This window comes from Saccopteryx bilineata, chromosome 3 (genome assembly GCF_036850765.1).
Source record: "Saccopteryx bilineata isolate mSacBil1 chromosome 3, mSacBil1_pri_phased_curated, whole genome shotgun sequence".
NCBI lineage: Eukaryota > Metazoa > Chordata > Mammalia > Chiroptera > Emballonuridae > Saccopteryx > Saccopteryx bilineata.
In genome coordinates this window covers 104,285,839-104,313,464 of record NC_089492.1, presented here as the reverse complement: position 1 = coordinate 104,313,464, position 27,626 = coordinate 104,285,839, and the positions used below count along the sequence as shown (strand labels likewise).

General features: G+C 39.8%; 1 non-coding gene across 1 annotated transcript; it reads right to left on the bottom strand.

Annotated features, from left to right (window-relative positions):
- Positions 1-21,410: 21,410 nt before the first annotated feature.
- On the bottom strand, positions 21,411-21,513 carry LOC136332748 (U6 spliceosomal RNA). The gene has a single exon (XR_010730900.1). It is a non-coding gene; the product is annotated as a U6 spliceosomal RNA (small nuclear RNA).
- Between the last annotated feature and the right edge of the window lie 6,113 nt (positions 21,514-27,626).

Below are 27,626 nucleotides of genomic sequence, written 5' to 3'. Positions count from 1 at the left end.
AAGATGGCCCGGGAGCTGGGGATGGCTCCTTGGCCTCTGCCCCAGGCGCTAGAGTGGCTCTGGTCACAGCAGAGCGATGCCCGGGAGGGGCAGAGCATTGCCCCCTGGTGGGCAGAGCGTCGCCCCTGGTGGGCGTGCCGGGTGGATCCCGGTCGGGCGCATGCGGGAGTCTGTCTGACTGTCTCTCCCCGTTTCCAGCTTCAGAAAAATACACACACACACAAAAAAAAGAGGAACCCAAGGAGACCTATACCAAGATACATCATAATTAAAATGTCAAAGTTAAGAGACAAAGAAAGAATACCACAAGAGAAAAGCAGTTAATTATCCACAAAGGAGCCCCAATGAGGATGACATCTGACTTCTCAACAGAAACACTTGAGGCTAGAGGGAGTTGGCAAGTAATATTCAAAGTGATGCAAAAAAAGAATCTACAATCAAGACTACTTTCTATCATTTAAAATTGAAGGAGAAATAAAAAGCTCATGGAATTCATTACAATTAAACCAGTACTGCAAGAAATGTTAAGGTGCCTGCTATAAAAAAAAAAAAGAAATCAAGAGAAAGAGGATTGTAGATTTAAAGAATAAAATGGCAATGATAAGTACATATCAATAACCTTGCATGTAAATGGATTAAATGTTCCAATCAAAAGACATAGGGTAGCTGCATGGATAAGAAAAGAGGACCCATACATATGCTGTCTACAAGAAACCCACCACAGAACAAAAGATACACATAGACTGAAAGTGAGGAGATTAAAAAAAGTATTTCATGCAAATGGAAATGAAAAAAAAAAGCTGAGATAGCAGTACTTACAATACTTATATCTGACAAAATAGCCTTTAAACAAAGGCTATAGTAATGGATAAACAAGGTCACTACATAATAATAAAAGGAGCAATCCAACAGGAGAATGTAATGATTATAAATATATATGCACCTAATATATGAGCACCTAAACATATAAAGCAGTTTTGTTGGACATAAAGAGCAAAATCAACAGCAATATTATAATAGTAGGGGATTTTAATACCCATTAACATGAATGGATAGATCCTCTAGACAGAAAATTAACAAAGAAACAGCAACCTTAAATGACACATTAGATCAACTGTATTTAATTGATATCTTCAGAACCTTTCACCACAAAAGAGCAGAATATACACTCTTTTCAAGTGCTTATGGTACATGACACAAAACAAGTTAGGACACAAAACAAGTCCCAATAAATTTTAAATGATTGAAATCAAATCAAGTATTGTCTCTGATCACAATGGCATGAAACTAGAAATCAACTTCAATAAAAAAACTAAAAAACATTCAAACACTTGGAGGCTAAATAGCATGTTATGAAATAAATAGGTTAACAATGAGCTCAAGAAAGAAATAAAAAATTTTCTTGAAACAACTAAAAATTAACATACAAGAACTCAAAATTTATGGGACACAGCAAAAGCAGTTCCGATAGAGAAGTTCATAGAATTACAGGCATACCTTAAGAAGCAAGAAAAAGCTCAAATAAACAACCTAATCCTGCACCTAAAAGAACTAAAAAAAGAACAACAAATAAAGCCCAGAGAAAGTAGAAGGAAGGAAATAATAAAGATCAGAATGGAAATGATTGACATAGAGGCTAAAAAAAAATACAAAAGATCAAGGAAACCAAGAGCTGGTTCTTTGAAGAGGTAAACAAGATTGATGAACCTTTAAACAGACTTATCAAGAAAAAAAGAGAGAAGAACCAAATAAAATTATAAATGAAAGTGGAGAAGTAACAACTGACACTGCAGAAATACAAAGGATTGTAAGAAAATACCATGAAGATCTATATGCCAAACACTTGGACAACATAAGCAAAATGGATAAATTCCTAGAAACATACAATCTTCCAAAACTCAATCTGGAAGAATCAGAAAAACTTAACAGATCAATTACAACAAATGAAATTGAAACAGTTATTTTAAAACTTCCAACAAACAAAAGTTCTCAACTAGATGGCTTCACAGGTGAATTTTACCAAACATTCAAAAAAGAACTAACACCTATCCTTAGGCTGTTCCAAAAAACTCAAGAGGAGGGATGTCTTTCAAACTCATTTTATAAGGCAAACATTATCCTCATCCCAAAACCAGGTAAAGACACTATAAAGAACGATAGGCCAATAATTCTTATGAACTTAGATACTAAAATTCCCAACAAAATCTTAACAAACTGGATTCAGCAATACACGAAAAAAATCATACATTATGATCAAGTGGGATTTATTCTGAGGAGGCAAGGCTGGTACAATATTCAGAAATTAATAAATGTAATTGATCACATAAACAAAATGAAGGGGAAAATCACATGATTATATCAGTAGATGCAGAAAAAGCATTTGATAAAATCCAGTACCCATTTATGATCAAAACTTGAGCAAAGTGGTAATAGAGGGAACATACCTTCAAGATAATGCAGACCATATATGACAAACTGACAGCCAACATCATACTCAACAGTCAAAAATTAAAAGTAGTATCCTTAAGATCAGGAACAAGACAGGAGTGCCCCCTTCCACCACTCTTATTCAATATAGTTTTGGAAGTCCTAGCCGCAGCAATCAGACAAGAAGAAGAAATAAAAAGCATCCAAATTGGAAAAGAAAAAGTAAAACTGTCATTATTTGCTGATGACATCATACTGTACACAGAAAATACTAAAGTCTCAGTCAAAAAACTACTAGACCTGATAAATGAATTCAGCAAGATGTCAGAATACAAAATTAATATTCAAAAATTAGTTGCATTTTTATACACCAATAAACTATCTGAAAGAAAAATTAAGGAAACAATTCCTTTCACTAGTGCAACAAAAAAAATAAAGTACAGTACCTAGGAGTAAATTTAACCAAGGAGGTAAAAGACTTGTACTTGGAAAATTATAAAACATTGAAAAAAGAAATCAAGGAAGATACAAACAAGTGGAAGTATTTACCATGCTCATGGTTAGGAAGAATAAACATCATTAAAATGTCTATAGTACCCAAAGCAACCTATAGATTCAATGCAATCAATTAAAATACCAATGACATACTTCAAAGATATAGAACACATATTCCAAAAATTTATATGGAACCAAAAAAGAACATGAATACCCTCAGCAATCTTAAAAAATAACAATAAAGTGGGAGGCATCAAACTTCCTGATATCAAGTTATATCACAAGGCCATTGTACTCAAAACAGCTTGGTACTGGCATAAGAACAGGCATACAGATCAATGAAACAGAACAGAGAACCCAGAAAGAAATCCACACCTTTATGGTCAATTGATATTTGACAAAGGAGGTAAGAGCATACAGTGGAGTAAAGACAGTCTCTTTAACAAATGGTGTTGGGAAAATTGGACAGGTACATGCAAAAAAAAGTGAAACTAGACCATCAACTTACACCATTCACAAAAATAAACTCAAAATGGATAAAAGACTTGAATGTAAGTCATGAAACCATAAACATCCTGAAAGAAAACAGGCAGTAAACTCTCTAATATCTCTTGTAGCAATGTTTTTGCTGATATATCTCTATGGGCAAGTGAAATAAAAGGCGAAATAAACAAAAGGGACTATATCAAACTAAAAAGCTTTTGCACAGCAAAAGATACCATTAACAAAATAAAAAGACAACCCACACAATGGGAGAACATATTTCCTGACATGTCTGATAAAGGGTTAATAACCAAAATTTATAAAGAACTTCTAAAACTCAACACTAGGAAGGTAAACAATCTAATTTAAAAATGGGCAAAGGGCCCTGGCTTGTTGGCTCAGCAGTAGAGCATCGGCCCAGTGTGTGGAAGTCCCAGGTTCGATTCCTGGCCAGGGCACACAGGAGAAGCACCCATCTGCTTCTCCACCCTTCCCCCTCTTCTTTCTCTCTCTTCCTCTCCCATAGCCACGGCTCCATTGGAGCAAAGTTGGCCCGGGCACTGAGGATAGCTCCATGGACTCCACCTCAGGTGCTAGAATGGCTCCAGTTGCAACGGAGCAATGCCCAAGATGGGCAGAGCATCGCCTCCTGGTGGGAGTGCTATGTGAATCTCAGTCAGGCACATGCAGGAGTCTGTTTCTCTGCCTCCTGCTTCTCACTTCAGAAAAATACCAAAAAATAAAAATAAAAAAACCTGGCAAAGGACCTGAATAGACACTTCTCCAAAGAGGATATACAGATGGCCAACAGGCATATGAAAAATGTTCAACATCACTCATCATCAATAAAACACAAATTAAAACCACAATGAGATGCCACCTCACACCTGTCAGAATGGTGCTCATTAACAAATCAACACACAACAAGTGCTGGCAAGGGTTTCGAGAAAAGGGAACCCTCCTGTACTGCTGGTGGGAATGCAGACTGGCGCAGCCACTGTGGAAAACAGTATGGTGTTTCCTCAAAAAATTAAAAATAGAACTGCCTATTGACCCAGCTATCCCACTTTTAGCTATATATCTTAAGAATCCCAAAACACTGATTCAAAAAAAGATATGCACCCCCATGTTTATTGCAACATTGTTTACGATAGCCAAGATCTGGAAACAGCCCAAGTGTCCATCAGTGGAGGAACAGATAAAAAAGCTGTGGTACATATACACAATGGAATACTACATGGCTGTGAAAATGAAGGAAATCTTACCTTTTGCAATGACATAGATAGAGATTGGAGATTATTATACTAAGTGAAATACGCCAGGCAGAGATAGACAAGTATATGATCTTATTTATATGTGGAATATAATGAACATGGTAAACATATGAATGGAATAGAGGCAGAGGCGGGGTCACAGGGAGCAGAAGGACAGCTGTCAGAGGGAAGGGGATGAGGGGATGGGATCAGAGAAGGTGAAGGGATTAGTGGAATTATATATACATAACACATAGATACAGATAATAGGACAGCAAATACCAGAGGGAAGGGGGTTCAGGGGGGACAAAAGGGGGTGTAATGGGGACACATTGTTGGTGGGTGAAGGTATTAAATTGAATGGGAAACTTGAATCGATGTTAACATAATAAATTTTAAATTTCAATAAAAAATAATTTAAGGCCTGACCTGTGGTGGCGCAGTGGATAAAGTGTCAACCTGGAAACACTGAGGTTGCCGGTTCAAAAGCCTGGGCTTGCCTGGTCAAGGCACATATGGGAAGTGATGCTTCCTGCTCCTCTCCCCTTCTCTCTCTCTCTCCCCCTCTCTCTCACTCTCTCTCCTCTCTATAATGAATAAATAAAATCTTTAAAAAATAATAATAATAATTTAAAAAAGAAAAGAAAAAAACTTTGAGGGTTACAAAGTGACTTAAAAAATAACAACAGCAATAACATATTGAATGACAACAACATTATAAGGGACAAGAGAGCAAAATTGGGAGTACTTTATTAGTCATTTCCTACCTCTGAAACAATACAAGGTGATTTTAAAATAGACTTAGATTAGTGGTAAATGTATATTGCGAACTCCAGGGCAAATATTTAAACTTTTTAAAAGAAGTATAATTAATGTGCTTAGAGAAAATGGAATCATATAAAACTCCAATTAAAAACAGAAGTTGGGAAAGGAGAGAAGAGAAGAAAGAAGTGCAACAAATAGAAAACAGTTGTAAATATGTCAATATTAATCCAATCATATCAATAGTCATTTTAAATATGAATGATCTAAGCACACCAGGTAAAAGACAGAGACTAAGAGAGTGGATAAAAATCATATGTGGTCTACAAGAAACCCACTTTAAATATAAAGATATATACAGATAAAAAGCAAAGGGATAGAGAAAGATACACCATAGTAACACTAATCAAAAGAAAGCTGGAGTAACTGTATTAATTTCAGACAAAGCCAATTTTAAAACAAAGAAAATTATCATGGCAATATCAATAATATTAATGTTATTAAAATATTGTTAATATAAATATTAATAATATCAAGGAAAATTATTAATGATAAAAGGGTCAATTCGCCAAGACAATATAACAATTCTAAATGTGTATGTACCAAACAACAGAGTGTCAAAATAGGTAAGGCAAAACTGATAGACTTGCAAAGAGAAAATCAGTAAGGATATAGTTGAACTGAACAGCACCATCAGTCAAATGGATGTAATTGAAATTTATATAATACTTCATCCAACAACATTAGAATACACATTCTTTCCAAGTATACATGGAACATTCACCAAAACAGACCATGTTCTGAGCCATAAAACACACATTAACAAATTTAAAAGAATAAATCATAATATGTATGCTCTCAGACCACAATGGAATTAAACTAGACATCAATAACAGAAAGATCAACGGAAATCTCAAAATATTTGGAGATTTAACAAGACACTTCTAAATAATACATTGCTCAAAGAATGTCTCAAAAATGTTTTAAATAGTTTGAGCTAAATGAAAATACAATTTATCAAAATTTGGGGGATGCAGTGAAAACAATGCTAAGAAGGAAATTCATAGCATTGAATTCAAATATTAGAACAGGAGAAAAATCTAAAGTTAATCATCAAATCCTCTACCTTAAAATACTTGAGAAAGAAAAACAATATAGCCTGGCCAGGTGGTGGTGCAGTGGATAGAGCATTGACCTGGAGTGTCGAAGTTGCCAGCTTGAAACCCAAAGTCACCAGTTTAATCCCAGTTAAGGTACATATGAGAAGCAATGAATGGATGCACAACTAAATTGGAACAGTGAGTTGATGCTTCCCTATCTCTTCCCTCCCTCTCTCCCTTCCTCTCTCTCTCAAAACAAACAAACAAACAACAACAACAAAAATTCAATTCTTTGGGATATATATCAAGGAATGAAATTGCTCGATTATATGGTAATTCTATGTTTAACGTTTTTGAGAAACTGCCAAACTGTTTTTCACAGCACTTTACTGGTTTACTTTTCCACGAGCAGTGTTTTTTTCTTAAGCATTTTCACATTTTTATTTTTAATTGAATTTATTGGGTTGACACTGGTTAACATAATTATTCAGGTTTCAGGTGCCCAGTTCTACAACATATCATCTGTACTCCATATTGTGTGTTCACCCCCCCACCCAAGTTAAGTCTTCATCCATCACCATTCATCACCCCTATACCCATCTCCACCTCCTCCCTTTCCCCGCCCTTTCTCCTACCTCTCTGCAATCACTGCATTGTTAACTGTTGTCTGTGTTTTAACCACCTTTAACGTGCTTATTGACAACTTACATATCTTCTTTGGAGAAATGTCTATTTGGCTTTTTGCCCATTTTGGAACTGGCTTTTTTGTCTTTTTATTACTAATTTGCAAGTGTTCTTAATCTCTTCTGTATACTATACTAGTTATGAGATATATCATTTGCAAATATTTTCTCCCATTCTGTTGATTGCCTTTTCACTTTATTAATGGTGTCCTTTGCACAAAAGTTATTAATTTGTACGGTGCCCAATTTATCTATTTTTCTTTTTTGTTACTTATATTTTTGGTGTCAAATCTAAAACTTCATTGCCAAATCCAAGGTCACAAATATTTACCCCTCTGTTTTATTCTAAGAGTTTTATAATTTTAGCTCTTACATTTAGGTCTTCGATCTATTTTGAGTTAAGATTTGTCTATGGCGGTGTTTCCCAACGTGAGGCCCACGCCCCACAGGGGGGCAATTCAATAGTTAAGGGGGGCAATTTGAAAATGGACTCAACACGACTTTAACTCTTTCACCCCGGGCCATTTAAATGCAATGCTAGATATCAGTGCCAAATTTAACAAAAAATGCAATTCTTAAATAATTGCGGTAAATAATTATTAAGTATAATTTTGTTTGATGAGACCAAAATATCAACTGGGTGATTGGCATCGTCAAGTAAACTTCGTCCTGGGTTCACCGCGGAGCGTGCCGTCTGCCGCGGGGAACCCCGGACATTTTAAAAACTCGCTAAACAACACAGTTATTCTCAACTAATTGGCCCATCGCAACTTCTGTAATGTTTTACATCTTTCAGTTGGTGTTAATTTGAAATAAGTGTCAGTCAAAACTGTTGTAAAAGCTCGTTGATTTAATAAATATACATATATATATTGTATAGATATAATTGGTAAGTATTTGATTTTATTTTTATCATTAAACTCTTTATTAAGTACTTCTTGCATTGGGGCTAGAAAGCACTAATATTTTATAAATATTATTGGGGCTATAATAGTGCATGCACGACAATTTTAATTTTAGAAGCATAACTTTCCAGAAAATTTTGTCAAGTGGAAAAAATATAGATACCTTTTGATTTGCAGTGGCAGTGTAGTAAATGTGTTATATACATTTAAATAAATATGAATTTTTAGTATACGTTTACTCTATGTCACATTGAATATATTTTAACACATATTTTAATATTAGTTTTTAATTGATCTTATTTTTATTTCTTATAGCCCATAGTAAAATGAGTGGGGCAAGCAAGAAAAAAACTCATCAATATTCAGAGGAATATTTAAAATTTGGGTTCATACCCGCTGTTCACAATGAGTGGATTCCTTTTTGTCTTTTATGCCAGCAATGCTTGACCAATGAATCAATGAAATGAGGTCGTCTTGAGGCACATTTGAAGGCGAAGCATACTGCTCATATTAATTCAGATTTGAGTTACTTTAAAACTTTAAAGAAAAATTTTGAAAAAAGAACATTAAAGTCTCTATTTACTGCTCATACTTCAACTAATAATCGTGTTCTTAAGGCTAGTTATCAAATTTCTTTATTCATTGCTAAAACTGGAGAAAATCACACTATAGGAGAGAATTTAATAAAACCGTCAATATCAGCATTTCTTAAAATGGTTCTTGAAAAAGATGACAAAGATGTAAAAGCTATGCCACTCAGTGACAATACTGTTTGCAGAAGAATAGACGAAATGAGTGAGGATATTGAAAAACAACTTATTGAAAGGCTGAAAACAGGCCCTGGCCGGTTGGCTCAGTGGTAGAGCATCAGCCTGGCATGCAGAAGTCCCGGGTTCGATTCCTGACCAGGGCACACAGGAGAAGCGCCCATCTGCTTCTCCACCCCTTCCCCTCTCCTTCCTCTCTGTCTCTCTCTTCCCTTCCCGCAGCGAGGCTCCATTGGAGCAAAGATGGCCTGGGCGCTGGGGATGGCTCCTCAGCCTCTGCCCCAGGTGCTAGAGTGGCTCTGGTCACAACAGAGCGACGCCCTGAAGGGGCAGAGCATCGCCCCTGGTGGGCAAAGTGTCGCCCCCTGGTGGGCGTGTCGGGTGGATCCCGGTAGGGCACATGCGGGAGTCTGTCTGACTGTCTCTCCCCGTTTCCGGCTTCAGAAAAATACAGAAAAAGAAAAGAAAAGAAAAGCTGAAAACAAGAAAATTCTCCTTGCAAATGGATGAATCAACTTTGAGAGACAGTGAGGCAGTATTGATAACTTACGTAAGATATATTGATAAAGGACATTTTGCTGAAGAAATGTTGTTCTGTAAAAGATTAGAAAGCACCACTACCTCCAAAGATATATATAATAAGCTAAAAAACTACTTAGATGTCAATGATATACCAATGAAAAATATAACATCTTGTGCTGCAGATGGTGCTCCCAATATGATGGGCAAGAAAAATGGCTGCTTAAAATTGATGAAAGATGCGAATCCAGAAATGATTCTTGTGCATTGTGTTATTCATAGGGAAAACTTGGTAGCTAAAAACATCTCGCCTGTTCTGAATGAAGTATTACACACAGTAATAAAGTGTGTTAATGCTATTAAAGCTAGTGCCAAATGTGAGCGTCTTTTCAAGCTATTTTGTGAAGAACAAAATGAAGACCATGTGAGACTTTTACTTCATACTGAAGTAAGATGGCTATCTAAAGGAAACTGTTTGAAAAGATTTATGGAACTGTTTGATACTCTTAGTGATTTTTTAAGCGACAAACCTGAAATGAAGTATCTGTTAACAATAGATGGTAAAGCATTTGTGAGTTATTTAGCCGATATCTTTGAAAAACTAAATATATTAAATAAGCAACTTCAAGGAACAAATAAAACTCTTGTCGATGCAAAAGCCAAGATATTTGGTTTCATTACCAATATTGAGTTATGTCAGAAACATATTAACAACAAAAACTTTAAACAGTTTCATTGGCTCCAAAAATGTCAAGTAACTGATACCACTTTACTTGTTATTGTCAATCATTTGAATATTCTATCGGCTGATTTAAAAGAAAGATTTTCTGATTTAAAACAAATTGATTTCCCAACATGGATGATGCAGCCAATGTTAGTGGATTTTTCTGATATATCAAATATGCAGTATCAAGAAGAACTCACAGAATTGCAAAATGATGAGTCAGTTAAAGCTTTATTTAATATCAAAGGAGCGATGGCATGGCTTTGTGAGGAAACAGAAATCAAATACCCAAATTCAACCAAATGTGCAAGAAAACTATTGCTACCATTTCTATCTTCATTTTTAGCTGAATGTGGATTTAGTGCTGTAAATGATTTACTGGTAAAAAAAAGAAATCAGCTGAATATAACACAACATGGAGACTTGAGACTAAAGCTAACCAAATTGGAACCTAATATAAAATCTCTGTGCAGCAAGCATCAAGTGCAAGGATCACACTAAATTAAAATAATAAATTAATATAGAAAAATCTGTATTAAAATTATTTGGAATTTAAATTTCTGTTTTTCATTATATGTTTTGAAATTTTACTTACTGTGTTTTGTTAACAATTTCATAGTGATTTCTTCCTAGAACCTATCATTTATGTTTATTAAGTGAACAAATCAATTTTTAATGTTAAAAATTATGTATGTTACATAGGGGGGGACATAAAAATTTTAGAAAGGTTAAGGTGGGGCATGGCACAAAAAAGGTTGGGAAACACTGGTCTATGGTGTGAGTGAGGATCCAACTTCATTTTTTTTGCATGTGGCTATCCAGTTGTTTCAGCACCATTTGTTGAAAAAAATATTATTTCCTCTTCAAATGAAGCACCAGTCAACTGACCATAGAGTTATGAATTTATTTCTGGACACTCAATTCTATTTCACTGATATATATTCATCTTCTTATGCCAGTACCACATTGTTTTGATAACTTGTAACTTTGCAATAATATTGTTTCAATAAATTTACACTTAAATAGCTACCTGTGGCTGATGGCTTCCATAGTGGAGAGCACAGAATTAGATGATTTTTAGTTAATTGATATAGTTGTGGAAACACTACCCCAATCAAAATTTAAAACACTTTATCATGGGGTCATTTTTAATTTTTAATTTCTGTTAATTCCTCTTTTCACTCTCATGATTTTTGTCTTGCTACAATTAAGTTTAACCATTATCCAACCTTTATGTATATGTATGTATAACTTTTAAATTCTTAACAAAATTCCTAACATTTTAAATTAATGAAATAGCTACTTTTTCTTTGTTAATTAATTTCTTTATAAATTAAGAAATATTAATTTATTTGGAGAAAAAATTTTGCTTGATCCCTCAATCATTATGTAGTGTCCTTCTTTGTCTCTTGTTATAGCTTCAGTTTTAAAGTCCATTTTGGGGTATTGTTACCCCAGCTTTATTTTTCATTTCTACTTGAATAAAATATCTTTTTCCATTCCCTTACTTTTAGTCTGTTTGTGTCTTTCATTCTGAAGTGGGTCTCCTGTAGATAGCATGTATATGGGTCTTATCTATTTATCCATTCAGTTACCCTAGGTCTTTTTTTTTTTTTTCAGGGACAGAGAGAGAGTCTCAGAGAGAGGGATAGATAGGGACAGACAGATAGAGCAGAGAGAGATGAGAAGCATCAATCATCAGTTTTTCGTTGTGACACCTTAGTTGTTCATTGATTGCTTTCTCATGTGTGCCTTGACCGTGAGCTTTCAGCAGACCGAGTAACCTCCTGCTTGAGCCAGTGACCTTGGGTCCAAACTGGTGAGCTTTGCTCAAACCAGATGAGCCTGCGCTCAAGCTGGCAACCTCGAGGTCTCGAACCTGGGTCCTTCCTCATCCCAGTCTGACGCTCTATCCACTGCGCCACCTCCTAGTCAGGCAGCCCCTAGGTCCTTTGATTAAAGTATTTACACCATTTACATTTAAAGTGATTATTGATAGGCAAGTATCACCATTTTATTCTTTATAATATGTTTAACAAATTGCTCTTTTCCCCCACCCCCCACTTTTTTCTTTAAGAATATCTTTTTTTTTTTTTTTTTTTAATTTTTCTGAAGCTGGAAACGAGGAGGCAGTCAGGCAGACTCCTGCATGCGCCCGACCGGGATCTACCCGGCACGCCCACCAGGGGGTGATGCTCTGCCCATCCGGAGCGTTGCTCTGTCACGACCAGAGCCACTCTAGCGCCTGAGGCAGAGGCCAAGGAGCCATCCCCAGCGCCCAGGCCATCTTTTGCTCCAATGGAGCCTCGGCTGCAGGAGGGGAAGAGAGAGACAGAGAGGAAGGAGAGGAGGAGGGGTAGAGAAGCAGATGGGCACTTCTCCTGTGTGCCCTGGCCGGGAATCGAACCCAGTACTTCCGCACGCCAGGCCGACGCTCTACCGCTGAAGAATACCCTTTAACAGTTTTTTGTAATACTGGTTTTGTGGTTCTAAACTTATTTAGCTCTTTCTTATCTAGGAACCTCATAATTTCATCTTTAATTTAAATGATAGCCTTTCTGGTTAAAGTAGTCTAGGTTGTAAGTCTTTTCATCACTTTGAGTATTTTGTGACAATCTCTTCTGACCTGAAATGTTTCTGTTAAGAAATCAGCTGAGTCTTATGAGAGCTCTCTTGTAGGCAACTGCCTTTCTCTTGCTGCTTTTAAAATTCTGTTTTTCTTTAACTTTTTCCATTTTAATTAGGATGTGTCTTGGTGTGGACCTCTTTACGGTCTCTTTGTTTGAGGCTTTCTGTGCTTCCTAAACTTATGTGCCCTTTTCTTTCACCAGCTTAGGGACATTTTCAGTCATTATTTTTTCAAATAGATTCTCGATCCCTTTCTCTCTCTCTTCTCCTTCTGGTACCCCTATGATACAAATGTTATGCCTCATGTTGTCCCAAATGTCCCTTAAGCTATTCTCATTTTTTTTAATTCTTTTTTTCTTTCTACTGCTTAGACTGGGTGTTTTCTACTACAGTACCCTGTCTTCCAAGTCATTGATTCAATCCTCTGCTTCATCTAACCTACTGTTTATTTTTTCTAGTGTATTCTTCATTTCAAATATTATATTCTTGTTTTATGACTGGTTCTTTTTTTTATGGGTTATATGTCCTTTTTCATACTCACTGTCCCTTTGTTTAAGTTCTCACTGTATTCACCCATTCTCCCCCTAAGTTCCTTGAGCATCCTTATAACCATTGTTTTGAGCTCTATATCTAGTAGATTAAATACCTTTATTTCATTTAGTTCTTTTTCTGAGAGTTTCTCCTGTTGTTGTTTTTTTTGGACATGTTTCTTTGTTTCCCTATTTTAGCTGCCTCTCTTTGTTTGCTTCTGTATACTAGGTAGATCGGCTATGTCTCTTAGTCTTGGTAGGATGGCCTTTATGTAGTAGGTGTACTGCAGAATCCAGTGGTGCAGTCTCCTTGATCACCTGAGTTAGGTGCCCAGGAATGTCCTTTGTGTGGGTTATGTGAGCCCTTATGTCTTGATTTCTGTTGGCCCATCCATGCATGGGGCCTACTCTCAGACTGGCTGACTATGAGGATTGACCCAATCACATTGTATGAACTGCAGAATTTGCTTTAGCAGAGATTACATCTCCCTTTGGCTGTGCCACTTGTGGAGCTAATTGGATCCTGGCCTGATGTTGTCTGAAATTCACCACTGGGTATGTTGGTCCCGGGGCATCTTGGGAGGGACTATAGTACTGGTCAATGTCAGGCATTGCCTGTAATGGGCCCTGGGCAACTGGCTTTGAGCTACAAAGCAATCCACAGTTTCTAGATGCCTCTGCTGGGGCTGGGTGTACATGGGAAGGGCCAAGCTGCACACCAAGCCTGGTTTACACTAGCACCAAGCCCAGGGGCAAGTAAGCAAAAGGCCCAAATCACCCCAAGATCCACCTCTGCCTGGAAGTACATGAATGTCATGAGGTAGGTTCTCAGAGAGTCACCAAATAAAGGCAAGTGGTATTCACCAGATTTATGCAGGTTCAAACTCAGTACCAGTGCTGGGCCTGAGGCCACTCAGAAAAAGACCCAGGATACATCAAGGCTAGCTGCCACCTGCCAGGTGCCTGCATATGTTTGTGGTGGGGTCGAGTCTCAGGTAGTTGTCAGGGTTAGGCCAGCAGAGTTTATCAGGCTCAAGCAGACCAAGATTTGGCCATGTGAAGGAAGGGCTCTGCACCAGTTGGATGTGTGAGGGGGAAATGGCCCTGTCCTAGAGCCACACAACTCAGCTGGCCCCTGATTCTGCCAGGACCTCCTAGAGAACCCCATATCAGCAGGTTGGGGCAGCCAGAAGTCAGGAGGGTGGAGCTAGTGGATGTCTACTGGGGGAGAGGTGTTGGTCAAGCTTGTGGGAAGGTAAGGGGAATGGTCCCCATCCCAGAACCACACAACTCAGTCACTGACACCTTCTGAGTCTGCCCAATGTCTACACCCCAGGTCCTGGTAACTGACTGCTCTGCAGGGAGTGAGGTCTACAGGATGGGTAACAGGGAGTTTGGAAGGTGGGGCTATTGCATCCCCCCAGGCTGATGCTGTATGGAGGGAAGTGCTGACCCAAGAAAGGTGGTGTCTGCAGTATGGGAGAGTTAAATCAACACAGGGACGCTGGCTGCTCTCCCTTCAGCTCTCTCCCCAGAGCCACACAACCCAGTCTCTCCTCATGTGACTCTTGTCCACTCTACCATCCCTCTTCTGGAGCCCAGAATGAGTGACTATAAACAAGATTTTGTGCACTGGCCCTTTAGAAGGGTTTCTAGCAGACTCTCATCAGTCCCTAACAGACAGACTCCCTGCTGAGTTTCACAGTCAGATGTTATGTGAATGTCTCTTCCCAACTCTAGGGTTCTGGGCTGAGGAGCCTGGCATGAGTTTGAGACTCCTTTACTCCTCAGAGGGAGCCTTTGCAGCTGAGATATCCCTCCAGATTCTCAGCAGCCACATGTGGCGGTGGAGCCAGTCCTTTTTGTGTCCCCACCCTTCCCACCAGACTTGATGTGGTTTCTTCTGTAAGTCCTTGGTTATAAAACTTCTGTTTCACTAGTCTTCAGTTAGTTATTCAGGTTGATTGTTTTATGTTTTAGTTGTAATTTCAGTTTGGTCCTAAAGGAGGTGAGTGCAACTTCTATCTACTCCACCACCATCTTGGATCTTTCCTGAGAATTATACTTGAGAATGAAGGTCAGGTATAAAGAGAGGAAATTTAGAAATATATGAGAAAGGTGACAGAGAGGATAGTGGACACAACCAAGACCACTTTTCCCGGATAAGGTCAAGAAAGGTGTGGGTACTTAGGGTCAAATTTCTCCCAGCCAGGACTCTTGATAAGTGTTCTATCTTCTGGGGGATAAAATCTTCAATATTTCAGATTTTTTTCCCTCTCTTCGGTTCCTTTCTAGAGTGACAAATGACAATGCAGAGGAGTATCACTTACATGAGCACATTGCACTGGAGGCATTGCTGGGATCCAGTGTCCTCTAATTTCTCACGGGTATTCATTGTTGAGTGACTGGACCTGACAGTTTACTGGACTGAAGATAACTAAGAGAAAGCTAATCCTGTCTGACTGTTGTGATCGATATGCTGATATCCCTAAGTAAAGCCCCAGATTCCAACTATGTGCTCTTGGTCCCAATGTCCCTATCTATTGGGCCTCTCTTTATTTTATACCCTATTCTTCATCCAGTCCACTGAGGCTCCCAGCCTCTCTCCCTCTCCGTCATTTCCCAACCAGCTGGCACTGATGTTCTTTGGGCTTCTTCCCCTATAGCAGCAAGTTTTGGGTAGATGTATACTTTGCACTATGGAAAAAAAATAGTACTTCAAGCTTATTCATTGATATGTAAAGTAATTTAGAAAGTCTTTTCTTTTTTCTTTTTTCTTTTTTTTTTACAGAGACAGAGAGTGAGTCAGAGAGAGAGATAGACAGGGACAGACAGGAACAGACAGAGATGAGAAGCATCAATCATTAGCTTTTCCTTGCGTGTTGCGACACCTTAGTTGTTCATTGATTGCTTTTTCATATGTGCCTTGACCGCGGGCCTTCAGCAGACCGAGTAACCGCTTGCTGAAGTCAGCGACCTTGGGTTCAAACTGGTGGGCTTTTTTTTTTTTTTTTTTTGCTCAAACCAGATGAGCCCATGCTCAAGCTGGCAACCTCAGGGTCTTGAACCTGGGTCCTCTGCATACCAGTCCAATGCTCTATCCACTGCGCCACTGCCTGGTCAGGCAAAAGTCTTTTCTTTTGATGGGACTAAGTTTTCACCACAATTTTCTTGCTGGAGGAAAATAGCTGAGCAATGACTTTTTTTTTTTTAAGTGGTATCCATCCTTCTCCTGAATCTCCAAAAAATGCTGCTTCAGTGGGTGTAAGTCCCATGGCAGCAAGCATTAGAGAATATAAAAATACATATGATAATATTATTTTAAATATTCCCTCTGTTGAATGCTCTCTTCTTGATATGCTCCATAGAAGAAAGGCCTTGTACACCTTGTTCACTGCTGCACCCTGGCGCCTGGAATAGTGAGTGGAACATGGGAAAGGCGCACATGAGTAGGTGCGTGGATGGGGTACAACCTCATACTGCATTAGTTCAGAGTGACTTTAGGAAGATAATCATGCTGCTCCTTAAAAATTATAAAGGTAAGCAGGAATGAGTATCAAACCACCTAATTCTTGTGTTTGCTCATGCCACTGTTTTCTCTGAGTCTTGAGTTAACTCAGGGATTGGGAACCTTTTTGGCTGAGAGAGCCATGAATGCCACATATTTTAAAATGTAATTCCGTGAAAGCCATACAATATGTTTAACACTAAATACAAGTAAATGTGTGCATTTTATGTAAGACCAACACTTTTAAAGTACAATAAGTCTCTGAATTCTTTTTAATAACGTTGTTATACTGTTGCTAACCAATGGTGAATAAAGTACTTCTTACCATTAATGTGACTTCTGGTGCTGCATGGTTTTGCTGATGGCTTTATAGTCTGGTTGATACGTGGTAAGGTTAAGCTTCATGCAGGCGTTGAGACTTCCATCTGTTAAACGTGATCGTAGGTTGGTCTTAACGTTCTTTAGATGTGAGAAAGACTGCTCACATGCATACATAGACAAACATTGTCAGTACAGCAATACTCACATGCTACAGTGTGTGGTCTGTGATGGGAAGTGCATTCCAAGTTTTGACAATCAGCTGGTCTGCAGGTTGAAGTTTTTTCATTTCTCCGCACTTGTGTTTGCTCACCAGCTCTGCTTGCTGTCGTGCAAGTCTTTCCAAATCTTCATTCAGTGACTTGAATTTACTCACCCACATGTCTGAGGCCTTCAGGTCAGCTGCTTGTACCTCAAAACTCTGACAGAGACGCCGGGGATGTAACTCAGGTCGGCACTGTCCACTGCACACTCATGTGGATAGGTGATGAACTTAAAAAAACGAGTGCGCTCACGAAATTCTCCAAAGCGCACTTTGAATGACTGCAGGAGATTAGATGTGAAGCCCGCTAGCTGCTGAAGGTCAAGATGTTGAGCAGGGTCACTTGCTGTGCGTGCATCTTTAAACTCTCCCAGTTTGTCAAAGTGTAGTAAACGGCCTATTTCAATGTCTGCAATGAAGAGTTTCAGCTTGTTTTCAAATGTGAACACTGCTTGTTGAAGGGGTAAGACTGTATTTCCAACACCTTGCATTTTCACATTGAGCTGGTTCAGATGTTCAGTCATGTCCATGAGATAGTAGAACTTCAGGAGCCACTCAGTGTTAGCTAACTCAGGATGCTCAACGTTTTTCATTTCAAGAAAAGTCCGGATTTCGCTCAGACAAGCTGCGAAACAGCTGAGCACCTTCCCTCTTGACAACCAATGCACATTGCTGTGCAGAAGCAGACCAGGATAATTATTCCCAACTTCATCCAGCAGTGTTTTAAACTGGCTATCATTTAAGGCTTGGGCAACAATAAAGTTGACCACCCAAATGACCAGAGACATCACCTCACTAAGCGGCTCGCCACACATCTGAGCACAAAGTTCCTCCTGATGTAGGATGCAGTGAAAACTTAGAATGGGTCTCTTTTCATGTTCACAAAGAAGCGCTACGAATCCTGTTTTTCCCCACCATGCACGGAGCACCATCAGTACACACCGAAATAAGTTTATCCATCGGTAGATTTTTTTTCTTTAGCGAACTCAGTGAAAGACTTGAATAAATCCTCCCCTCTTGTTGTCTCTTTCATAGGCAAAACAGCAAGACTTTCCTCACGTAGTGTGTCACCGACAGCATACCTTGCAATCACGCTGAACTGGGATAAATGTCTTACCTCTGTTGACTCATCCAAAGCAAGAGAAAAGAATGGTGCTGCATTTATGTCCTTCACTTGTGTTGCCCCAATTTGATATGCCATCGTGATGGTACAATTGTGAACAGTTCTTGCCGACAGAGGCATGTCTTTTATTCATTTGATTATCTTGTCTTTATCCGAAAAGTCGTCAAAAAGTTCATTGGCAACATCAAGCATGAATGTTTTGGCATACTCCCCATCTGTGAATGGCTTTCCGTTTCTCACAATTGCTAAAGCACCAGCAAAGCTAGCCGAATTCCAGTCACCTTGTTGGGTCCAAACACAGAGTTGCTGTTGACTAGCTTGCACTCTGCACAGTAGCTCTTGACATGCTTTCCTCCTGCTGTCCCCGCTGGATATTTCAATGGAAATGTAGTATGGCATGTGTCAAAGTGCCGCTTTATATTTGACCGTTTCATCAATGCAATTTTATTATTGCATATTAGACACACTGCAGAACCCACTCTCTCCACAAAGGCGAATTCCTCTGTTCATTCCTGCTGAAAATACGATACTCCTCATCATTTTTTCTTTTAGCTATCTTCTTCATCAAAAGGGTTTCTGCAATTAGCTAGCTGACTACTTGATTAAAAAAAGGAAGTTTACTTCCTGACCTCACAATGACCCGTGTACGTTAAGCATTATCCAATAAAATTGGTGTTGTCCCAGAGGACAGCTGTGATTTGCTCCAGCCACCTGCAACCATAAACAAGAGCGGTAGGAAATGAATGGATTATAATACATGAAAATGTTTTATATTTTTAATGTTATTATTTTTTTATTAAAGATTTGTCTGCGAGCCAGATGCAGCCATCAAAAGAGCCACATCTGGCTCACGAGCCATAGGTTCCCAACCGCTGAGTTAATTCTTTCATTTGGTGATTGATACAGGTATGTAAGGCTAATACTAGTTCTTCAATCTTTTCCCTCACCAAGGGGAGCTGCTACACAGATAATTCAAACTACCACATAAATTTGTACCTATAGGCATATTTTTTAGGTTGAGGAATTTCTGGACCTAAAGTTAATTTTAACCCATTGGATTTGGTCTTGCAGAATACATGCTTTCATTAATACTGCCATTGCCTAGAGAAAATTTCCTTCTACTGAGTTGCTATGAGTACTTCAGAATTTCTTGATTCTGAAAATAATATAACTTATTATAGAAAACTTGAAAATTGCATGTGATAAGAATTTATGGAGGGTTTTTTTTTTTTTTGTGAGTGAATGATTGATGTGTGCATATTTGGAGAAATGAATTGTTTTGCCTAAGAAAGAGAGATATTTAGAGACCTGGGATGGGGAGGATCTGTCTAAATTTTACCCAGAGAAGGAAACCTTGCCTGGCTTGTAGCTGGAAAGAATTGAGATGAGGCATGTATTAGTCAGGGTTCTCTAGAAAAAAATGGAATCAACAAGAGATATATCGCCTTAATAACATTAGTCAATAACTGGATGAAACAGTTGATTCTGGACTCAGAAAAAAAATTTATATATATAAAGAGATTTAATATGAGGAGTTGGCTTACATGATTATGGAGGCTGAGAAGTCCTACATTTTGCCATTTGCAAACTGAGACCCATGAAAGATGGTGGTGTAATTACAGTCCAAGTCCTTAGTCCTGAGAACCAGGACAACTGATGATGTAAGTTCCAGTCCAAAGGACCAGAGAGAAAATGGAGTAAATTCCAGTCTGACGGCAGAAAACAAAGATCTCAGCTCAAATAGGAAGAGAGGGAATTTCCTCTTTCTTCACCTTTTTGTTCTATTCAGGCCCTTCGTGGATTATATGATGCCCACACAGATTGGGGATGGCAATCTGCTTAACTCAGGCTACCTTGTCAAATGCTAATCTCTTCTCAGAACACCCTCACAGACACTAGGTGTTTCCACATCACAGAGCCCAGTCAAGTTGACACATAAAATTAACAATCACAAGGCACATCTGAGGGAAGTATATCAAGTGCTGTGAACCATACAGTATATCACTCTTCTCTGTCTTTGCTACAAAACCTTTGGTAAAAAATCAGTATTTGTTCCTAATAGAACCACCTCCTAGGGAACAAGAAGTATTGTAGTATGTTTTCTTCCTTGTTTTTGTGTGTATGTATGTACATATATATGTGTGAATGTATATATAACTGGGAATACACTGTATAAATAATTTTCTATTCTACACTTTTCACCTAACATTGAATCATGACTAATAGATAATGGTAAACAGTTTTCCAAAGTGGTCATACCAATTTATATCCCATCAACAATGTATAAGAGTTACAGTTGTCTCATGTCCTTGTCAACAGTATTGTCAGTCTTTTTAGTTTTAGCCATTCTAATGTATGTGCAACAGTATTTCACTGTGGTTTTAATTTGAATTTTCTTAATAGCTAATATTGAGTTTCTTTTTTTTATTGTCCATTTAGATTTACTCTTTGTGAAGTGCCTGTTCCAATCCTTGCTCTTTTTTCTGTCCAGCAAGTTGGATATCTGTATGTAAATATTTTTTCCCACTTTGTGTGTTCTCTTCACTCAGAAGTTTTTTATTTACTTTTCATTTTAACTTAGCCAATTTATCATTTTTTAATGGTTAATGCTTCTAGTGACTGTTTAAGTAATCTCTGCCCCCTCCAAATTCATGAAGATAGTCTTCTATGTTTTCCTCCAAAGTCTATTACTTTTTCTTTCATATTTAGATATATAACTCATTTGGAATTGACTTTTGTGTATAGTGTGAATTGGGGATCCAGATACATTTTATTCCATGCAGATAGTCAATTCACCCAACACTGTATTTAATAGAAAAACCATCTTTTGCCCTTTGTTTTACAATATTTATTGCCTGTCATTAATCAGGTGACTGTATATATGTGGTTCTTTTTCTCTATTCTGTTCCATTTGTTGGTTTGTTTATTCTTTTTTTTTCTTTTTTAATTGCATGTCATCCTGTGCAGGGGTCATGCTAATCTTCTCTGTATTGTATCAAGTGTTTTCTTGCACCAATATTATAATGTCTAAGTTACTGTATCTTCAGCTTGTTCTTCAAGATTATTTTATTTGACCTTTTTTTTTCTTTTTTTTTTCTTTTTTTTTTTTTAGTGAGAGAGAGAGGGACAGGCAGGTACGGGCAGACACGAAGTGAGAGAGATGAGAAGCATCAATTCTTCATTGCAGCACCTTAGTTGTTCATTGATTGCTTTCTCATGTGTGCCTTGACTGGGCGGCTCCAGCTGAGCCAGTGACCCCTTGCTCAAGCCAGTGACCTTGGGCCCAAGCCACCAACCATGTGGTCATGTGCATAATCCCACACTCAAGCTAGCGACCCCACACTCAAGCCAGTGACCCTGCACTAAAGCAAGATGAGCCTGCACTCAAGCCGGTGACCTCCAGTTTTTGAACCTGGGTCCTCAGCATCCCAGGCCCATGAGCTCTCCACTGTGCCACTGCCTGGCCAAGTGATAATGTGCATTTCTAAGACATTTTCAGGTGATGTTGCACCATCAGGTCAGGCTATTTGACCATTTTTATAATGGGATATTTGGATTTTTTTTGCTCTGTTAGCGTTGGAAGGATCTAGTGGGCTAGATTTCAAAGACTGAAACTAACTGAAGTTGACAGCCATCCAGCGCCCTCCTGCTCCATAAGTGGTCAGCACTCAGGTAATCAAGAGCTTGCTGAGACAGGGCAATATCTTGGTCTTCTAAGGGGCAGTCTCAACCCTGTGATTCACAGGAGGCTGCCTGGGAGCTATTGACCAAATCAGTGAGGTTTGTAAATAAGCCTGGCCAACACAGCAGTGGCATTTCATTTCACAGAATTCCCTGTATTAATGTCTCTTCTGGAAGCACAGGGAGAAAAAAGATAATTTAATTATTTGATTTCTTTTTTACAAAACCAAATCGTTGTAGTGATCATTTAGTCAGAGTAGAAGCCCAACCGAGGCAGAAATGTGGTTTTCATTCTAGCTTTATTTTGATCCTGTGCTCATTTTTTTTCCTTTGCAGAGGAAGCAGAGGAAAGCCATAAAACCCCTCTTGGCACTATGTGTGTTGTATTTAGTCCATGGCCAAAGAGAGTTTTATGGGAAAGTTTGCTATGTGCCAGCAAAGCATATTTTTCATCGTTTTAAAAACAAAAACAAAAACAGTAACTAAAACAAAATTTCTCATCTCCTCTGATAGAAAGAAAGAAAGAAAGAAAGAAAGAAAGAAAGAAAGAAAGGAGGGAGGGAGGGAGGGAGGGAGGGAGGGAGGGAGGGAGGGAGGGAGGAAGGAAGGAAGGAAGGAAGGAAGGAAGGAAGGAAGGAAGGAAGGAAAGAAGGAAAGATGGAGGAGGAAGAAGAAGAAAGAGGAAGAGAAGAAGAAGGAGAGGAAGAAGAAAAAAACCATAAAGCCACAATATTGCTTGCCTTAATATGAAAGTTTTCATAATCTCATCCTTCCCCCAAATTAATGCATAGAATTGATTGCAGTTATGAAACATTGAGAACTTTAGCTTTTAGCCACTTACTGTCCTGTTCAGATATCCTTGGAAGAAACCCAAAAGGGATTGAAATCCTCTGAAAGACTAAAAGATGATTATCTGCTTTGGCTCTACTATTTGACTCTAAATTTGTAGCTTTTGAAAAAGAAGAATAATCCAGTTTAGATGGCAACAGCTTTTTTCCCTCTTAAAATTATATTAAATTATGTTATATTCACATAAATATCTCATATTTGAAAGTAACTGCAGCCTTTGTAGACTTATTTTAACTGCAGGAGAACGAGTTCCCCATCTACCTCCTAAAACCTGGAATTTCACTTTTTAATGAAGTTTTCTTGAGAGAAAATGCAAATCCTCTTAAAGATGAATACTAATCATTGTTACCTTAGTATAAATGACTTTACCAGGTCTCTTCTTCAGGTCTAGTTTTAACAGGAAGAAGTTACATACTCTGTTGGGATCCAGTCTCAACTGAGGGGGCTGAGAAGAAAGATGGAATGAGCAGGGACAGGGTATAGAACCTGTGACACACCATGATACTGTGTACTGTACACCCCTTCAAAAACACATCTTTGTTCTACGCCTTCTTTCTTCTTCCAACAAGATAAGTGAATTTTAGACCCTGGCCAGTTGGCTCAGTGGTAGAGCGTTGGCCTGGGGTGTGGATGTCCCAGATCAGGGCACACAGGAAAAGCACCCATCTGCTTTTCCACCCCTCCACCTCTTGCTTCTGTCACTTCTCTCTCTCTCTCTCTCTCTCTCTCTCTCTCTCTCTCTCCCTCCTGCAGCCATCACTTGATTGGAGCAAGTTGACCCTGAGTGCTGAGGCTCCATGGCCTCTGCCTCAGGTGCTAAGAAGAGCTCAGTTGCTGAACAACAGCTCAATGCCCCAGATGGGCAGAGCATCACCCCCTAGTGGGCTTGCCAGATGGATACTGGTTGGGGCACATGCGGGAATCGAATCTGTCTCTCTGCCTTCCCTCCTCTCACTGTGTGTGAACTTTTTCTCAGGAAAGATAAAGTTGGGGTAAGGATTAAAAATCTTATTTTGGAAAAGGAAAGACTGGGGAATTGGGAGACAAGGATGTATTGCCTGGCAAGGACACACGCTCAGGGTCCCTCAAGACTGAGAAGTTATCTTGTACTACCTCTGCAGGGAGAACCAAAGGCTTCCAAAGATGGTGTTAAGACCTCACCCTCACTCAGCCACTCAGCTCTTCAGCTCTTCCTGGACCTTGTCAACTGTTTGTCTTCAAATCTAGGCAAAGGCACAATCCATACCACTTCCACCATTGTGAGAGGGGTTTTCATATATTTCTGATTCTCTCTCAACTTCTCTGAAACAAAAAAAAAATTTTAACAGAGACAGAGAGAAAGTCAAAGAGAGGGATAGATAGGAACAGACAGACAGGAACAGAGAGAGATGAGAAGCATCAATCATCAGTTTTTGTTGTGACACCTTAGTTCATTGATTGCTTTATCATATGCGCCTTGACTGTAGGCCTTCAGCAGACCAAGTAACCCCTTGCTCAAGCCAGCGACCTTGGGTCCAAGCTGGTGAGCCTTGCTCAAACCAGATGAGCCCGCGCTCAAACTGGCGACCTCGGAGTCTCGAACCTGGGTCCTCCGCATCCCAGTCCAACACTCTATCCACTGCGCCACTGCCTGGTCAGGCTCTCTGAAACAATTAATCTGTAATAAAGAACAACTGAATTCTGATTTCTAATCAGATCTTGCCTGGAAAACCAAGATTATAAGAATATGTATAAACAAGACTAAATGTGTTTAATTAATCATACTCTAATAAGAGGAAAATACATTTGGTTTTCTCATGAAACCAAATAAATATTAACTAAGAAACATTTCAAGATTCTCTTTTTGAAATGCTTAAGTCATAATTTTTTATTTTTTATTTTTTATATTTTTCTGAAGTTGGAAATGGGGAGGCAGTCAGACAGACTCCCGCATGTGCCCGACTGGGATCCACCCGGCATGCCCACCAGGGGGCGATGCTCTGCCCATCTGGGGTGTTGCTCTGTCGCAATCAGAGCCATTCTAGCACCTGAGGCAGAGGCCACAGAACCATCCTCAGTGCCCAGGCCAACTTTGCTCCAATGGAGCCTTGGCTGCAGGAAAGGAAGAGAGAGACAGAGAGGAAGGAGAGGGGGAGGGGTGGAGAAGCAGATGGGTGCTTCTCCTGTGTGCCCTGGCCGGGAATTGAACCCGGGACTCCTGCTCGCCAGGCTGACGCTCTGCCACTGAGCCAACCAGCCAGGACCAAGTCATGATTTTTTAAAAGCTGAAATATGGACACAGAGTCAGTACAGCTTTGCATGTAGGTTTGAAAACCCTTTGAGTCTACATAAAACACCTAGTTGAATACAATGTTTTATGCATAGTTGGTATTCAGTCAGCATCTACTGATTAATCACATTTATTGACTCCATTTCCTTTTAGTCTGCTGCATGTTTCTGAAGTAAAATGAGACTACTATCAAGAGCTCAGTTCCTTCTCCACTTTCTCGGAGATACAAATTCCAACAAGAGTCAAATGAAACTAAAGAAAAAGGAGTATATACGCACCTCTTGTGTTTTGGTTTTTGACCTCTATTATTTTGGGCCCACCACCTGATTTCCTTGGGTTCAGCCTGCTTTATTTGACGGTTTGGAATTATGTTCACTCTTTAAAGAAATGGGGTTGAAATGAACTGTTTTTAAGAATACTAAAATTCCTAAAGCACTTATTAGTTCTAAGAAAACAAAATCAAAACTAAGGCCCAAATAATATTTTTTTTTTTTTTTCCTAGAGCTCAAGGAGCTCTTTTTTTTTTTTTTCTTTCTGAAGCTGGAAACAGGGAGAGACAGTCAGACAGACTCCCGCATTCGCCCGACCGGGATCCACCCGGCACGCCCACCAGGGGCGATGCTCTGCCCACCAGGAGGCGGTGCTCTGCCCATCCTGGGCGTCGCCATGTTGCGACCAGAGCCACTCTAGCACCTGGGGCAGAGGCCACAGAGCCATCCCCCAGCGCCCGGGCCATCTTTGCTCCAATGGAGCCTTGGCTGCGGGAGGGGAAGAGAGAGACAGAGAGGAAGGCGTGGCGGAGGGGTGGAGAAGCAAATGGGCGCTTCTCCTGTGTGCCCTGGCCGGGAATCGAACCCGGGTCCTCCGCACGCTAGGCCGACGCTCTACCGCTGAGCCAACCGGCCAGGGCGATAATATTTTTTTTGACAAAGACAGAGAGAGTCAGAGAGAGGGACAGATAGGAACAGACAGACAGGAAGGGAGAGAGATAAGAAGCATCAATTGTTTGTTGTGGCACCTTAGTTGTTTATCAATTGCTTTCTCATATGTGCCTTGATGCGGGATGGGGTGGGGGATTACAGCAGAGTGAGTGACCCCTCGCTCAAGCCTTCAAGCCAGTGACCTTGGGCTCAAGCCAGCAACCATGGGGGTCATGTCTATGATCCCACACTCAAGCCAGCAACCCCGCACTCAAGCTAGTGAGCCCGTGCTCAAGTTGGCAACCTCGGGGTTTCAAACCTGGGTCCTCTGTGTCCCAGTCTGATGCTCTATCCACTGCACCACCGATTTGTCAGGCCCAAATAATTTTTTTTTCTTTCTTTTTTTTTTTTGTATTTTTCCGAAGCTGGAAACGGGGAGAGACAGTCAGACAGACTCCCGCATGCGCCTGACTAGGATCCACCCAGCACGCCCACCAGGGGCGATGCTCTGCCGGGACCAGCGCCACTCTAGTTCCTGGGGCAGAGGCCAAGGAGCCATCCCCAGCGCCCGGGCCATCTTTGCTCCAATGGAGCCTTGGCTGCGGGAGGGGAAGAGAGAGACAGAGAGGAAGGAGGGGGGGAGGGGTGGAGAAGCAGATAGGCGCCTCTCCTGTGTGCCCTGGCCGGGAATCAAACCCGGGACTCCTGCACGCCAGGCTGACGCTCTACCACTGAGCCAACCGGCCAGGGCCCCAAATAATTTTTTAAAGGCCCAGAATCTGTGAAGAGTACATCTGACTCAGAGCTCCATTCAATTTGGCAAAGGAAGCACCATCTCCCGCCGTCTTCCCTGGAAACACTTCTCCGTCCCCGGCCTTGGTCCAGCAGTGCAAGGTAAGGACTGACAACAGAATAGGATACTAGAGAGCAAGGGGAAAACAGAAAGTGGACACACTTAGGCATCTTATTGTATACCTGAAGGTCACGAGTCCATATGTGCCTGTTTATAGCTGGAAATTTGAATTGAGAACTCATTGGGAACCCCTGTACTCAATACTCTCATCTTGAGATTGGGAGGGAAGTTCAGTTCATTCACTTCTCACTAGATCCCTAGCAACTTGTCCTGAAAGATTAGCAAAGCACAATTCCTTTCTTGGCTATAAGAAACTGGTTGAAAATGTTAATATCTTGGTACAAATCAGAGCTGTTTAGACCACATTTCGGTAAAGCTGAAGTAGAATTCCACCTCCATTTAGGCCAGGAGTTACCAAACTTGTTCTGGAAAGGGCCAGTCTATTTCCACTAATGAACTTTGCCTTTGTAGTGTGAAAACAGCTGTAGACAGTATATAAATGAACGAGCATGGCCGTGTCCCAGTAAAAATTTATTTACAGAGATTATAAAGATGGTGGGTCCTAGA